We start from the raw sequence: 7,932 nt of genomic DNA, 5'->3' as shown, positions 1-7,932 counted from the left end.
GTGCATTCATAGCTTCAAAAAGGCTATTTGACTGAAAGGACTCCAAAAGTCAAAAACATCTATTATCTTTTTTTATTTCATTTTCCCACAAACTTTTTGAAGCCCCCACATGTAGGAAGATAATTGAAGCTACAACGTCTCAGGATTTTCTGTGATACTACTGTTCTTGCTGTTTGGTTGGTTTGTTTGTTTTTAACCCCTTCAATAGTTGTTTATTGGCCATTGACTGGACAGGGTGATGGAGTTAGCATGTACGGACACCACCACATACTAATGTTACAAGGATGGCAAGAGCGATAGGAAAGAGTGACATGGAGTTCCTGAGGAGCTCCTCCACTCAAGAATGGGCATTGGAGGGAGCAGTGGCCTGGAGTGTTGAGGAGGCAACCTTAGAATACCTCCACTTAGTAGACTGGCTGCAGCCGTGTCTCAACTGCTTGGTGTGTACTTCCCTTGGCAGGCGAGGCTGTTGGCCAGGGCTCGCTCGACTCCTCCTGGGCAGCTTTCAGGTCCTTTCCTCCCAAGCCTTCAGGGCAGATGCCTGCAATGCTCACCATAGGAGAAGGTTAGCGCCCAGGGCTTTAACAGGGGGCACTTGTTGATGGTGTTGGGGTTGATGGATGACTCCTCCTCACTGTGACCCCCAGAGAGGAAGGTGCCCCAGTAACAGCAGGAGACACAGTGCTGTTCCTGCCAGAGGTATCACACCCTTGTCTACCCATGAGGCCCACAACACCACCCTTGGATTTGATAACTTGAGGAAAGGGACGCCCATCATCCGCCTTCTGGGAGTGTCTCATGGACAAGGATGACACCTCAATGCAAGGGTTCAAACAGTCATCAGCAGTCAGCAACAGCTGACAGTTGAGTCGCCGGTTCTCCTCCGTGTTCTCAGTAACAATGGACAGCAGCTGCTTGGCAGTGCTTTCAGTGGACTCATCTGCAGCCAGGATACCCTTGCCGGGAGCCACAATTTGATGAACATTGTCAAATAGCTCCTTCTGCTCCGGGGAACCACATGGGGCATGGGTGGGGCACCATGGTGGCGGTAGTGGCAAGTTCCTGGCAAAGCAGAGAGGTGGGCTTGTGCACTGCAGCGGCGAAGGGAGGCAGATGGACTGCAAGAGCAAACTGGACAGTGGTCACCAGCACCCAGGTTCTGAGGGTTCCAAAAGGAACACAACCTATTCAGCTTGTGAGGGGCCTGTGCGAAGGGCAGGCCTGCTCTTGCTGTTATATTTGTGTTTCGTTAGTTAGGTGTTTCAATCCCTTAGGAGAATCCAAGGAACTGATTGTCAGAGAAGATTTCAGGAAGAGAGCTACTTACTGTAATTTCTTGATGCTTGTCTTCATATATTGACCCCCTGCAACAGCTGTACCAAGAAGCAATTCTAAGGATGCAGATCAGTGGGAAACTGGAAGAGTATAAACAATGAGGAGTTTACCCAGAGGCCAAAAGGATCAGTAAAAGCAGAAAACAGTGAGCAGGTAAAAAGGGGGAAGATCTCTACCTCCTCAGTTACTTTCAACAAGATATTCTGAAAGGTACTTGACTACATTTTGAATATTACTAAAATAGACAGCAACTAGCCTGTAAATTGGGATAAGGTCATCAGAATTTAAGTCTTTTAATATTGGTAAATTATTCAGGACGTAAGCTATATGATATTGGTTAACATTGGATATTATTAAATTCAACATGTATTTTATAATAGCAAGGATATTCATTATAAGAAAAGAAATTGATGTTAGATGCCTTTGAATTGTTCTGACTCATAGAAACACTGTGCATAACAGAACAAAATACTGTCTGGTCCTGTTTCATCTTCACTCTTGTTAGGTTTGAGCCCATTGTTGCAACCACTGTGTTGTCTGTCTTATCGGAGTCTTTCGCTTTTTTGCTAACCTTCTACAATACCAAGCATAATGTCCTTTACCTGGGATTGGTAACATGCCCAAAGCACAAGTCATCCTGACTTCTAAGGAGAATTCTAGCTATACTTCTTCTACAGTCTCCCTTATTCATTGTTCAAGTTTCACATGCATATGACGTTATCGAAAATACTATGGCTTCATTCAGATGCAACTTAGTTCTCAAACAGACATCTTTGGTCTTTAACACTTGAAAAAGACTTGCAGCAGATTTACCTAATGAAATACATCCTTTAAGTTCTTTACTGATACTTCCTTGATCTTTGATTGTGGATCCAAACAACATGAAGTCTTTGAAAACTTCAATATTTTGTTTTCTATATGTTGAGTTAAGGAGCTCTGGTAGCATAGTGGTTATGAATCGGGCTGCGAACCTCAAGGTCAGCAGTTTGAAACTACCAGCTGTTCCGCCGGAAAAAGATGAGACTTTCTACTCCCGTAAAGATTTACAGCCTCGGAAACCCTGTACGGGGTCGCTATGAGTCAGAACCAACTCCACAGCACATAACAACAACAAATATGTTGAGTTGCAATCCATACTGAAGGCTGTGGTGGTGGTTGGTGGTGGTTATGTACCTTTGACGATTATGTAGCTTTGATTTTCATCAGTAACTATTTCATGTCCTCTTAGCATCCAGTAAGCAAGATTGTTTTATTTGCCTATCTTGGGTTGTTAATGAGTCTTCCTTCAATCCTGATGCTGAGTTCGTCTTCATATAATCCAGTTTCTCAGAATATTTACTCAATTTAATAGGCTGATCCACAACTTTCCTGATCTTAGACCATTGCAGTATCCCCTTGTTCTGTTCTAATGACTGCCTTTTGTTCTTATACACATTTCACGTAAGTATAATTAAGTGTACTGGAATTCCCATTCTTAGAAATATTATTCATAGTTTGTTGTGATCTGCACTGCTGAATACCTTACATAGTCACTAAAATGTAAGTAATCATCTTTTTGGTATTCTCTGTTTTCAGCCAAGATCCATCTGACATCAGCAATAGTATCCTTCATTTCACATCTTTTTCTGATCTGGGTTTATTTTCTGGCAACTCCCTTTTGATGTACTTCTACAATTGTTTTTATTTATCTTCAGCAAAATTTTACTTGCATTTGATATTGTTCAATAATTTCCACATTCTGAAGGGTCACCTTTAACTGAAATAGGCACAAACATGAATCTCTTTTAGTTATATGGCCAGGCAGTTGTTGTTCAAATTTCTTGGCGTAGATTACTGAGTGCTTCCAATTAATTGAAACATTTATCAAATTTAGTTCATAAAATTCTAACTATTGGAGGGAAGATTGAAGATAAGAATTTTAAACAAAGAAAGGCAAAAGGTAAGCATAGAAAAGGTGAGAGAAATAGAACTGCAAAGATAACAGAAAGCCCCCAAATATTACTAAAATAGACTCAATGCAGTACTTAATAGAAATGATCACTTAGGCAAAAAAAATAATATAGCAGTAGACTATATGCTAGAGACACACACATAAAGCTTAAGAAGAGTAAAAGACAGAAAGAGAATAATAGTGAATTTCTAGTCAAAAGAAAACTATAGGAGTTACGTTAATATTCAACAAAATTGAATACAAAAAGCATTATGAGAAATAATACTTGTTGTTGTTAAGTGCTGTCAAGTCAGTTCTGACTCATAACGACCCTAGATTGGGTTTCCAAAGAGCAGCTGGTGGGTTTGAACTGCCTGCTGAGGTTCACAGTCCAGTGTTGATCCTACAGAGAAGTAATAGTAAGTGATATTAAATGTGGGCAATAAGAGAAGGTATACTTTTTTTTTTCCACTCTGCCTTTGGTTGTTATTGTTAAGTGCCACTGAATCAGTTCTGACTCATAGCAACCCTGTATAGTATTTTTGAGGGTGGCTGGTGGATTTGAACCTTGCCGTTCAAACTGACCTAGTGGTCCACACAAACACTCTTTTGGTGGGAGGGTCTAAATTACATGGCACCGGATCTGACTATAAGGAAGACTAAAGAATGGGAGACAATAATTCACTCTCTCATTCCTCAAGCAAGAATGAAAATTCACTTTTCTCAGCACTTTAAATTCATGCTAATTTTGAAAATACTAGCTTTTATTAACATCTTCTAGGATTAGTCCTCAAGTCTATATAAGAAGCATGAAGCATTTCTGTTGACCTTTTTCCTTGCAAGCAGATTATGAGCAATGAGATCAAAGATTTTCTTAGTAATAATCAACTGCACAATGAAAATGCCACATGGAACTTTATAGAAAACTCAAGAGCAGATTTGATTTTTTTTTACTCAGTCAACAAATATTTATTGAGTCCTTTCCATGTACTGGACACTGTGATGAACTCTATTCATTGATTAATTGTCTGTTCATCAATTCATTTAACAAAAGGAGATGCAATTGAGTGGGGCATAAAGAGGGTGCTAATATAATAAAATATTACATGCACAGAGGACTTTGGAGATTTCAGTAACAAGTAAAATTATTGTCCATGTTAGAAGCACAGGAAGGAAAATATATGGAAGAAAGGTATCGAGTGTAGTTTGGGTTTATTGCGTTTGTGACAACTTTGGGTTATCTAAGTAAATTTACTCAGTAGGTAGATAGAGATCTGTTGTGAGATGAAAGGTCTAGAAAGAGAAATTGAGTTGGGAGCAATTTGCAGTCTACTTTAGAGCATAGGTGTATGTGAGATAGTTCAAAGAAAGTGTATAAATTGAAAAGACAAACTGGTTGATGACAAATCTGGACTTTACCAACACTTAAGATGCTCTGGTAGCATAGTGGTTATGAATCGGGCTGCGAACCTCAGGGTCAGTAGTTCGAAACTACCAGCTGTTCTATGGGAGAAAGATGAGGCTTTCTGCCTCCGTAAAGATTTACAGCCTCAGAAACCCTATTCAGGGTCACTATGAGTCAGAACGGACTCCACGGCACACAAACGACCACCACCAATGAGTAATTGGTGGAGACAAAGGAGTTTTCACAAATCAAAATTAAGGGAGAACACATAGAAAGAGTGTGGGAAACGTCGAAACCCAGGATACTGCCTCCGTTCCTCTTGGTTATGAGGTCACTGATGAGTTAAAGACAAAGGAGTTTTCACAAATCAAAATTAAGGAAGAACACATAGAAAGAGTGTGGGGGAAACGTTGAAACCCGGGATACTGCCTCCGTTCCTCTTGGTTATGAGGTCACTGATCAGTTAACCCAAGAGTTTACCAATAAATGCTCAAGAAATCCAATCTATACTCGTTTTAGCAAAAGGGAGGTTTTCGTTATTCGATTTTGCAAAATCGGGTGACTGACCCAGTAGACATGGCAGACATGCACCTGGAGGTTTTACAAAGAATTTATACTTTAGTCTGAGAAGTCCCTCCCAGTTCCTCAGGGATTTGAGTAATTTGGGGTTCATACTCTTTCCAGAACAGGCAGGGCCTTTGGCCTTAATGGCTGTATTCTTATTTAAAGTTTCTAGTGAATGGTTTCTTCCCTCCACTCCCCCAATTCACCCTGTTCACATACCCCAGGGACATAGGCTCCTGTTACTATATGAATCTAGCAATCTCACGGGCTCTTTGGGCTCTTTATTCCTGAAGATAGACGTCTTGAGAATTTCTCACAACAAGAAAGAGAGAAGTGTTGAAAACTGTAAAGGAAGTCAGTATGGGCAAATGCTATGACAGCAATTGATTTCATAATTTGGTCAATTGTTAAATGTGGGACAAAAGTTAGAGGAGCACTAAGAGTGGAGAAAAGGACAAGGAATATGGAACACTTTTGTAAGAACCTTGGGAAGTAAAGAAAAGAATGTGGCAGCCTGGGGAAATGTTAGGTCAAGGAAAGATGTCAACTCTTTTGAATTCTGTATTTGTGTAAATGCTGCCCATTTGATTGCAAACAATTGACTATTCTATAGTGTGCATACCTTATTAGTGTTGTTGTTCTACCTAGCTATTGCTTGGCTGAAAATTGAATTGCAGAGTGAGTTCAGCTTCAGATCTGAAGGATGTTAAAGGACCATAGTCTCAGGATTCCACAAGTCTCTATCTGAGCCTGATCTTTTTTATGATTTTGAGTTTTGTTCCACATTTTCTCCCACTCTATTTGGGACCGTCTAATGTAATTCCTTTTAAAATAGTTGGTACTGGGATAGCGGAGTATTATCTAGTTCTTCTGATCTCAGTGTTGTGGAGAATGATGTTTATGTGCTCCATTAGTTCACTGGACAAATTATTGCCGTTTGTCTTCAATTTTCATCAATCTTCTTTCCTCCAGACAGGGAGAGACCAATACCTGTGTTACTGCAGTTTTAGATTCGAGAGTGTTACAACAGCTTTAGGCCCGTGAGTAGGCCAGAGAGCGCCACAGCAGCTCTGGATCCGGGGTGTCACAGCAGCTCTGCATCCAAGGGTATTGTGGTAGCTCTTGATCCATTGTCAAAGAAAAAGAGGTGAAGCAGAGCTCCAGATTTTATTAAGCCGGGCTGTCTCAGAGAAGCTAGCTTCTCCAGATTCTGAGTGCCAAATGGAAGGCAACACAGGCTTATATGGGGTCAGAGTCAGGGAGGGGATAGGTGCTAACCTGTTTGAGGACAGGAGGGAAACCAGGGGGATTGGTCCCATTGGAGGGATGGGGAATTGGCCCACCTCAGCAACCTGATTAGCATTCTAGCTTGTCTCCTGGGTGGAGAAGATTGATGTAACCTGATTAGCATTCTAGCTTGTGTCCTGGGTGGGGAAGATTGGTCCCATTCTGTAACCTGATTAGCATTCTAGCTTGTCTCCTGGGTGGGGAAGATTGGTCCCATTCTGTAACCTGATTAGCATTCTTGGGCGGGGAAGAGGCAGTTAATACTGCTACCTTTTGCTGCTCAGTTGCACCTTAGATGGCTACTCATGAGCTTTTTCCACCACTCGTCTGTCAGTTTGTCATACTGTGGTAGCTTGCATGTTTCTGTGCTGCTTGGAGCTGTGCCACTGGTATTTTAAATAGACCAACAGGGTCACCCATAGTGGACAAATTTCAGTGGAGCTTCCAGACTAAGACAGACTAGGTAGAAGGAGAGGCAGACTACTTGTGAATGTTTAGCCACTGTGAAGCTTATGAATAGCAGGGGAATACTGTCAGCTATAGTGCCAGATAAGAAGACACTCAAAATAACAACTGGGGAAGATCTTTATCCTCAACCTAGAATTGAATGGAATAAAACTTTCAGGACCTTCATATGCTGATGGGGCACAACTCAAAGTAAGAAGAAACCGCTACAAACTTCCATGCATAATTGGAACATGGAATCTATGAAGTATGAATCTAGAAAAAAATTGTAAGTTGTCTAAATTCAAGTGTAACACATAAAGATCAATATCCTAGATATTAGTAGCTGAAATGAACTGGTATTGGCCATTTTGAATCTGGCAATCTTTTTCAGGAATGTCTTATTTAAGAGGAAAGTGTTACATTCATCGTTCAAAAGAACATTTCAAGAGCTATCTTGAAGTACAGTGTTGTCTGTGACAGGATAATACTGATATGCCTACAAGGAAGACCAGTTAATATCACTATTATTCAAATTTCCACACCAATCACTAAAGCCAGTGGTGATGAAATTGAAGAATTCAACCACAAGGTTGGCAATTCATATCCACCAGCCACTTCTTGGGAATCTGATACAGGGTCACTATGAGTCTGAACCTACTCATTGGCACTTAACAACAACAACAATAAAACAACTTTTGTAGTCTGAAATTGGTCAATGCAATGATTAATCAAGATGTTTTGATAATTACTGGTGACTGGAAAGCAAAGATTGGAAACAAAGAGGAAATATAGTAGTTGGAAAATATGGCCTTCTTGATAGAAATGATGCTGGTAATCACATGATTGAATTTTTTGTTGTTGTTGTTAAATTTTTTTTTTAATTAAATGTTTTTATTTTGGATTGAGTGAAAGTTTACAGGGCACATCATCAGCTTCACATTCAACCATTCATATTGCTTGTTTC

General features: G+C 40.4%; 1 pseudogene; it reads right to left on the bottom strand.

Moving 5' to 3' along the window:
* Window positions 1-429: 429 nt before the first annotated feature.
* Window positions 430-7,932, bottom strand: part of LOC102835864 — a 28,895-nt pseudogene continuing 21,392 nt past the window's right edge.

The sequence above is a fragment of the Chrysochloris asiatica genome, unplaced genomic scaffold (assembly GCF_000296735.1).
Source record: "Chrysochloris asiatica unplaced genomic scaffold, ChrAsi1.0 scaffold00008, whole genome shotgun sequence".
Taxonomy (NCBI): Eukaryota; Metazoa; Chordata; class Mammalia; order Afrosoricida; family Chrysochloridae; genus Chrysochloris; species Chrysochloris asiatica.
Note: the sequence above shows the minus strand (reverse complement) of the source record. Positions and strands in the feature narration are given on the sequence as shown.